This window comes from Chiroxiphia lanceolata, chromosome 8, assembly GCF_009829145.1.
Source record: "Chiroxiphia lanceolata isolate bChiLan1 chromosome 8, bChiLan1.pri, whole genome shotgun sequence".
Lineage (NCBI taxonomy): Eukaryota > Metazoa > Chordata > Aves > Passeriformes > Pipridae > Chiroxiphia > Chiroxiphia lanceolata.
The window spans coordinates 21,411,439-21,421,013 of record NC_045644.1 but is presented as its reverse complement, the minus strand read 5'-3'; the positions used below and the strand labels follow the sequence as shown (position 1 = coordinate 21,421,013).

The window sequence follows — 9,575 nt, the reverse complement described above, 5'->3', positions numbered from 1 at the left end:
CCTTCATGTTTCAGCCTGAGTAATAGTTAATATTTTTACCCAGGTAGCACCGAGATACCAACTCCTCATGGAAATAGTGGTCCCTGCCGTCATCTTCAGACACTCTGTCTGTGCATGATCCTGAATTCATAGTAAAGGACCCATTTATTTCATTGGGCTTGAAATGTGTTTCTTGGATACCACCAAGAATACTATTACACCAGAGTTAGTATTACCAGCAGTTTGCACTGGTGACAGACTGCAATGCTGCAGCTGACGCAGTTCAGGGAATGCGAGTTTCATATTGATTTTACATGTTACCTAGGATTCAGAAAATCAAAATACAAATTTCTAGAAGACCTTACTCCAATTTTCCCAGACCATGAGATGGTCTAATTCTCACCTTTAAGTATGCGTGGTGCTGAACACACAATGTTTGGGCTCTAACATGTGAGAAAACCCAGCTCACATCAACTACAAACAAACTTCTGCTAGACATGAACGGGTCTGAGTGTTTCTTCTGGCTCCAGCCGCATCTCTCAGCTATCACTGCGCACGCCGTGCAGTTGTTAGCAATGATACGGGCGAGGACACCCATTTTATTTTCGGGCCAGCACCGCCATTTGCCCGCGGCAGCTCCTGCGCCCCCTCCCGGCGCTGCCCGGGGCTTCCTCAGCCCCCTCGCCAGAGGAGGCGCCCGCGGGCGCGGCCCGCGCCTCTCGCGGGAAGATGGCGGCTCTCGCGAGAGGCGCGCGGCGCGGCTGCCCGTAGCTATGGCAGCGGGGGATGAGCGCGCCCGGCGGGACCGCGCGCGGGGACAGGTAGGGATTAAACCGCTCCCGGGAACGCTCGGCATTCCTCTCCTCCCGCGCCGCCCCCTCGGGAGAAACCACAGCCAGATCCAGCCGTTCTCCGGCCGCGTGTTCCCTGTGCCCGGAGCCCCGCCGGTGGCTGGGCAGGGGTCGCAGCCCTCGTGCGGCGACCGGGCCGCGGCGGGGTCCGTGCGGGGCTCGGCCGGGCCGGGCCCGACCCTGGGGGGACCGCGAGCCAGGGGTCCCCCTGCCCTGCACGCCCGTGGCTGGTCAGCTTGAGAAGAGGAAAGGAGTGGCAGGTATGAGAGAAAGAGAGTACTGGAGGCTAAGGAGGTCTTTTATCAGCAGGGATTTTTGAAATTAATATCAGGGGCTTTGCATTATCTTGGTTAATAATTCAGGCGTGATCAGGTGCCGTCAAAAGTTAAACTTGCATAGGAGCTGTCAGTTAGAAGCAGCTGCTCAGTATTTTACTCGCTGTGTCGGTCTAAGGTAGGCAAAAGCATGTGCTTTTTTTTTTTTCTTTTCTCTCCCTTAAAAGAAAGCAGAGGCTGTTTGCTTTTCCAGGATCTGATTTCGCTTGAAACCGTTCGTTCAGTAGAAGGATTATGAGTGGACAGTCGTGAGGATTACAGCCATAAATAGAAAGCATGACAATATACACCTTCTCCTTTCGAAAAGTTGGAGGCATAATGGCTTTCTGGTCTTCCATCTACGTGAACTCGTGTTTATTGTAGTGGCTGATTGTGTGCGTGAAAAGAATTTGAAGAGCTTTTCAGATTTCGGAACAAATTCTGAGTGTTTTAATCATGGAAAAAAATATGCATGTGAAAAGGGAGGGAAAGTAGTTGTGTGTTTCTCATGCAGTTTGAAAGAAAGACGAATGTACCAAAAATAAACCTCTCTAAGCTAGTGCTACTCTTCAGACTTGAAAAAAAATATCTAGGACTGAAAGGTATTGTCCTGCAACATACTTGACATTGAATAGCAATTTTGGAAAACAATAGCTACATAAATAGTCTTATGTTTGTTTCCAGAGGGAAAGAAAGTACTGCTGTGCTGAGAACTGTTGAGGCAACACATAACTTGAATATGACAGCTTTTAAAAATAATTACAAAAAAAGTATTATGGGCTAAAAAATACTTAAATCAGCCTGCTGAAATATGTTCTCATATAGGAAGTGGTAGAAATAATGACAATTTAATTAGATAGGATACTCTTTAAGTTCTGTTGCACCGCCTAATCAAGACTATATCTAATTAAGCATGCTCCATATCAATCAGACTTAATTAAATAGGAGCTTTATTTTTTTGCCTGTTTGTTTCCCCCTCACCTGAGTGATGCCACTTTGGAAGCCTTTTGCCACAATGTTCTTTAGGTGGGATGGGGAATAAGGGTGTGCTTGATTTGTCCAATGCAGACAAACTTACTTACAGTTATCCCAGAGAATTTAGAGATTGGAGGGTTTTTTTATGCTAGTAATAGCTGTAAAAACATTTAATTTCTTTCAGGCACTGCAGGTAAAAAATATGTCAGTTCTTTCATTTCTGGGTTAACAGTCTATTTTGAGAATGTAGTCACAAGTTCGTTAAAAAGGATAATGGGAATTTAAATCCTTCTCTATCCGGTCTCAGAGATGTTATTAGGCATTAAGCCTTCTTAGGCGAGTTTTCATGGAGAGTACATAGAAGAGAAAGTGTGTTTATTTCCCAGTTTGTGGAGTTTCAAAAAGTTTGTTACCTTGAGAGGCTCAGTGTTGGAGTGCTCTATAAACATACCCTTATAAAGAACAGTCGTAGCTGACCAGAACAGTTTTTGGTGGAACTGTGCAAAATGCAGATGATATAAAAAGGAAACTGAGATAAGAGGATGAAAGCACAATAAAAAATCACAGCTATTGGTTTTTTTTTTAAATCTGCTTACCTAACTTCAGAACCAGTAAGTGTCTTATAATAAACATGCCTGTATAACTTATTAGTCTGTCATTTTTTCTCCTGCAGCCTTTTGAAATCTAAGTACCTTGCACATCGTTTGGTTTTCTAACATATGTTCCACTCACATTTAATCAAACAGTTTAATTTGTTCTCTGAAATATTTTGCTTCTTTTCTTTGTCTAAACTTTGCTTTTTAATTTATTTTTTGTCAATAGTGGCTGCAGTCACAATTCTGAAGTTATCCTCTATTTCTGTCACTGCAGGTCATTCCCTAGCACAGATATGCAGTGCTTGATGGCAGAGGGGAGCAACAAGAAATCTTATTACTGACTGTCAAAGAATTTGGATTGACTTGCATGGGTCTCTCTGCTGGTCCTGTCAACTGCAAGTCAAGCAGTAGGCAATCCCCAATCCTTAAAATTCTGCCTTCATCTGTAGGCAGCCCCTTTCCCTTGGCTTGCTCTCTGTGTGAGACTGCTCAGAGGAACCCTCTCCTGGTGTAGTCTAGACACTTTCTAAGACAAGTGACACAATGTAGTTGGTCTCTTGTTGTGTCTCTTGACATGCAAGTTTAGTGTCCTGTTTATTCCTTCTTTTTTTCTGTTATGTCACTTGATGCTGGGGTTTCCTGTTCTGTGTCCTAGGGAAGTTGGGTTTGGGTGCATCTCGCCGGCCGTTGTCTATGGGAGATGGGTCTGTGTTTGGCCAACCCAGAGGATGGCTTAAAACCTGGTGTCTCTATTCACTCCTGTAGCAGTTATTGCTTAGTAAAATGGAGAACGGTGGTACCTGTTGAGTACTTCATGTGATTGCTCCCAAACTATTAAGAAGCAAGGGAAAGGGCTAGACATGGTTTTGAGGTTTTATGTTCAAATTATGAAGGCATGTGGAAAATTACATATTGTTATGGCTCAATCCGTGCTTTTTCTGTCTAATAATTTTGAAGAAATACTGTAAAAATATGATTTCTCTAGTATCATTCATAATAATTCATAAATAAATCTGTTTGTGAATTAAACCTATCTGCAGGAAATACAATTCTTGCTGCTACAAATCTTGTTTAAACATTTTGGCTACAAATGGAAATTTTGGAAACAGAAATTAAATTTGATATTTCTTTTATAGAATACTGTGGCTATTTTCTTCAAAACGTTCAGCCTTAAGAAAAGCATCTTTCAACAAGAGATCCAAAGAGATCTTTAAGCAGCACTGTGAAATTTGAGCTTTAAAACCTTCATATTGGTGTCTCTTCTTTCTTTATTAATATAATTCCTGAAAGCTTTGTACTGGTACAGAGGAAATTACAGCTGGGTATCTGAGAGTCAGAAGTAACCTTTATCCACAGAATGATGTGTTGTGCTACTAGTGGTGTAACTTTAACTGTTCCTCTGGCACTCTCCCGAGACCCTGGTCTGGAGATGGTGCCTGAAGAGGAAAAGGTTATTTCTGCTTGTTCAGTTTTTTGTTACGTTCCTGGGGTGAAGCTGTTTTCAGAAATGCAAATTGTAATGTTGAATTTTGACTTTGATGGGAACTGGACTGAGCCTGACAAATCAATTTGTAAAGGCCAGAGTTGTCAGATGATAGTAGCTTACCTTCATTACTAACCAGTTTAGATTTGAACCAGTGACCTAAAGGTGAAAAGCTCACTATTGCATTACGAATCCTCTGATCTATCCATATGTTCTCTTGTTTAAACTCCCTGCAGTCCTCTTAAACAGAACATGCAGTAAATAGTGAGCATTGTTTTGCACTTGTAAATATTAGAACAGTGTCCATTCCAGTTGCCTGTTGTGCGTGTGAGGACACTGCAGTTAAATATAGCAACAATTTCTTACACTCTCTGGCTTTTCATGAGAAACCCTCATATAAATCCAACCATATGGCAAACCCCAGCATTATCATAAAACCATTAACAAAGAACCTTTTGCTACCATTAACAGGAAAATGAATCTACAGCTCTAAGCAGCATACTGGGAGTTATTAATAAACATCAGGCTGCTGCTAAGAAAATGAACTTAAATGAAATATCATTAGGAGCTGAGTCATCCCACCAACACTTCTGCATGTTGTTTCCAGGTTTGTATTTATCTATGAAAGCCTTTTCAGAATATATTATCATTATTACATGTCTACTTTGTTCTTCATTGAGGATCTTTTAATGCTGTAGAAAAGCATAATGGAAAATCATTTGCATGGATTTCATAAAATAGATTCAGAAAAATATTTGAAATGGTGCGTACGGGAGCTCCTGATCTATTTTCCCATTCATTCAGAGGTAAGATGTTCCTAGGCAACCTACTGAACAGGATGAGGTCAACAAGTGTAAATGCTTTGCCAAGTGATTCTCGGTTTATAAAGCTGTTAAAACAAGTTACTGTCCGCAAGCCATAGTTTCTGTGAGCTACAGAAATAATAAAATTACATTTGTATGTATTTGGATTGTCTTTTTATCTCCTTATCCCCTCTTCTCCAATCCTTAATCTCATTCTACTCTGTAACAACAGACACTGCTGTGTCTGTACTGATTGACTTGCTGCCAAATCTAATATAAAGAGGTGAATTTTCCTACTTTCCCTTCATTATGAGAGAAAATTAGGTCTTTTTCCTCTGCCTGACCAATTGCTTCAAAAGGTGTTGCAAGAATACTCATTTTGATCAGATGCTTCTGTGGGCAATAAAAATAATTTGCTGCCTGCCTAGTTACTAATGAAACAAGGCATATGATCATGCTGTTTGATGTATCCCATTTGTTTTGTCCCCCTTTTTCAGTTAGAGCATATCTCTTGGAGCAGTATTTTCCTTTTTTGTGTAGCATTTCTGGTGTACGGGATGTGATCCATATCTGTTCTGTCATTTTTTTTTCCCTGCTCCTTTGATGGCACTGCACTCATCTTCCAGAGGTTCTGTCATTGAAAACAAAATGTCTGAATTCTTGAGGGTTTTTGAGAATTGGAGAAATCAGGCTTTTAAACCTCATTGTGAATGTTTCCTTCTTTTGAATATCTTTCCAAGCCTGAAACTGTGCCGTTTTTTTGTTGTGTTTTTTTTTTTTTTTAATGCAGATAAGACTTCACTGAATTGTGGTTGTCTGTAGAAGTGTGAGAGGACATGAACCCTGGTGATCTTTTAATTATTTTGCAATAGGCTCTGGCTTGTTACATTCTACCATAATTGATTTGATGTGTGCATTTGATCAAGCATGCAGCCCTTGAATTTGAAGGCTAGAAGCCTGGCTTTTGGAATTACTTTCCCCTTTTGTCTGTCACAGCACTGAAAATTCAGACAGTTAAGCCTCAGCTGCTTTCCCATTCTATTTAAATAGAACCAGTGAATGTGAGTTTATTGTAGATAACTATTTTTAGAACGTAATCAAGCTTACTAAATGGTATGAACACTGGAACAAAAGTGGGTGTTTGGGTATGCACACTGCAAATAAACAGTAAGTAATTGCTGGTTCAAAGGTAGAAGTAGGTAGGATGAACTGTAATAAAGAGTTATCACATATTAGTGTCTTGACTAGAACCCTCTTTTCACTGTACAGTTTGGCTTACAAAATTTATGCAGAAGTACACATTGTATATTGTGTGAGTGGGGAGGAACAGTTCTCATGTGAGAAGCCTACAGGGAATTGGGTGGAAATTAGCCTTTTTTCCTTTTTTTTTTCTTATCTGCATGAAACTTGTTTTGGCATTTTACACACTTAGAACAGCTAGCTTGTTTATTTCTAATATTTGGTAAATGTAAATCAGTATTTGTAATAGATAATGTTTGATGCATGTAGTTCTTATGGTTCCATTTTTAAAAAATGGTATGATTTATTACATTTTGAATTTTGAAAATGATGAATGGACCAAAAATATGTAAGGGCGATTCAGAAATGGGAGACTGTTTGAAGAGGAGGAATCTTCTGTATTTCCACAAAACATGAAAATAAATGTATTCTGGGAAATAATTAATCAGTAAAATGTGTCACAAAGCAGAGGATAGCAAAAGACTTTCTAATCCTCCAGCTTGTATTCCCAGTAGAATGAACTTATAAATGGATCAATAAACAACAGCTAATGCATCTCAGCACATCGGTACATGAGCTGTTACTGTGACATGGAAACAGGTTAATGTCCTCACTAGGTCTGCATGTTATTCAAGAAAATAGGTCATGGTGGGGGAAAGGGAGGGGAAAAAAAGGTGATGATTGTATACTCTGCCTGTTCCTTAAAACTTTTCCAATATACTGCATCTGAGGCACGCTAATAAATAGACAACAAAACTTCATAAACCTTGTGACAGTAAACTGCAGCACTCCCTCTGATGTCTATTATGGACATTTTTATGCACAACAATCTGTGCAGTCCTTGTAATAGATGATATCTGGGGAGTTTAGGTAAATACTTTTGAAGTATGTTAAAGAAGGCATTGCCAACGAGAACTTTAGGATCCTTTGATTATGGATGCTTGATAGATTTTAAATACAGATTTATTTAATTTTCTCAAAGTAAACCAGGAAAAAATGCTGTGGTGTGAGCTTGGCAGTGTTGCTGGATGACAACAGGTTTCATTGAAAGCACTCCTGATTTGTTTAAATTCTCGAAGACAGACAGCTTACACAAATTTTTCAGGGAAGCTTTTTTAAAACTTCATTTTTGATATTTCTCTTAGAATGCATTGTTTCAGGAGAGGATGGAGAAGGAGAGACTATATCTTTCTTGTTAGAAAAAACTAGCTGGGTTTAAGACTACTTTTGTTAAGGAAATAGCCATCTTTTAGGAAGAAAGACCTTCTGTTGTGCAAATGTGTTTTCTTAAAGGGCTCTTCCTTTTTGAGAGAGATAGAAAGGTAGTTTAATTAATTTAGTAGTGTATTTCTTCAATTGGTCTACTTACTGTCATTAGTAATTGTAGTAGTCATATTTGGCTATAGAATTATCACATAAATTAAGCTACTTACCACTTACCCATTGTGTTTTCCTCTCTTCACTTTTGTGTGATGGGTTCTCCTCTGCCTGTTTGTCTGATACTGCAGCTGCAGCCTGGAGAGAGACCTGGGCAATTCCACTCTATTTGATTCTGGCTCTGGTAGGAACTGGCAGCGTTCACAGGCAGAAGATGGAGTCTTGTCACCTCCACTAGAACAGAGACCTTCTCAGGCTCAGGCAAGAGAGACATTTTCAAATGGAAGTTGCTTTTCCTGACTGCATAGCTCCAGGAACAGTTCTATACAAAAGCAGCAGTACTAGGAAGATCTTATTTTTCAGGATTATTCTGCAAAGGAATACTTGAGGGTTTGGTAGGTTTTGGGAGAGAAAACATGGAAAATGTATGACTGTTGCACTGTCATGCCCAACTGAATTGCTTAATTCTGCTCTGAAAATTAGTATGTCAGGTATCAATTACAAATTTGTTTTGCCTTTTCCCTCTGATAAGGAGTGTATGCACTGTTTATCCAGGAGTTAGGGTTCATGTGCTATTTGCCAATAAATTTTAACCTTTGAGATACTTTATCTCTTGTATGCATAATAAATAAAAATTACTTGAAGTTGTTTGAACAAGAATCCAAACTTAAAATAAGATTTCTAATTAATCCTAAACTCTTTGAAAATGTTTGGAGTCTTTTAATTTGGATTTTTATAGCAGAAAACATTAAATATTAATGTGTATTAGTATTGTTTTACTTCAAATTTAGCTGTCTCTGGTAGGTCTGAAAATGGTTGTGTTAGCTACACTGCTTTCCTCATGTCTCTAACATCCCACTTTATGTTGATGGTATCAGTGAAAAAAATGTGCAACAATATTCTGGGTTGTTCCTTTGTTTCCCTTCCTTTTCTTATCCCAGCTTGTCAGGAATTAATTTGAGTAATGACATATATGCCAAATGCCGGGGCCCATATTGTTATCCAAAGATGTGACTTAATTATGATATTCATCTTGGCTGCAATTGTGAATGACCTTGAGTATTAATAGCACTCAAATTTTGATAATTACTTCAATAAAACAATGGAAATGCAGTTCTCAGGTGAACTTTGAGAATTTTCAGTGGCAATTCCTTGTTTTCTACATACTAAAAGTTCACTCCTACTGTGTGATGCCAGCCTATTGAGCTGATATGGGAGTGCCAATATGTCTCTGCTTTATATAGGACATAAATATGTCTTCACTTGTCCAGTAAAACTAATGTTCTCATTTGGATTGTGAAAATCACTCATTAATTTCCTCAGGAAACATGTGAAGTATGTTATGAATTTACGGACAAAAATTAAAACAAGAAAGGTTCCAGCTGGTGGTAAGGAAGATTTTTCCCCCCCCCCCCTCCATTAGGACAGTCATGCATTTGAATGAGAGTCTATACAGTCTCCATCAGTAGAGGATTTTAAGTCCCCACTGGATAAAGCCCAGAGCAACCTATCTGACTTCTTAGTCATGATTTCTGTCTGAGGTTAGACTAGAGACCTCCTCTGGGATCCTTTCTACCCTCAGTTATTCTGTGGTTCTGATTTACTTGTCAAACACTCTCATTTTGAGCATTCTTTTTTCTTAATTGCATGAGCTGTTCATTTGGAGTGCTCAGTAAATCCCTCCAGTAAGGATGGCATCACATGAGACTGGAGAATTGGAGGTACCAGCTCAGAAAGAAGAGTGCAGACAAATTGCTGTCCAGCTGTCATGGCAAGCAGCTGAGGCTGTGGACAGATTTTAACTCCTGCTTTGAAGAATATTTCTGTGAAGATTTAGTATAGATGAAGCCATTTGCCTAAAAGGACTTAGCCAAACTATGAAATTCTATGTTCTAAATTTTAATAAATTATGGAGGAACTTGACTAAGCAACGATTAATTTTTGTACAGGAAATAGAG

General features: G+C 39.3%; 1 protein-coding gene across 6 annotated transcripts in view; it reads left to right on the top strand.

The window, feature by feature from the left end:
* The first annotated feature begins 710 nt into the window (after positions 1–710).
* Positions 711–9,575, top strand: part of USP54 (ubiquitin specific peptidase 54) — a 95,844-nt gene continuing 86,979 nt past the window's right edge. For all 6 annotated transcript variants that reach the window (XR_004358222.1, XM_032694460.1, XM_032694455.1 and 3 more), the window contains exon 1: positions 711–800. The gene's annotated coding sequence lies outside the window, so the exon portion shown is untranslated. The remainder of the gene's footprint in view (positions 801–9,575) is intronic.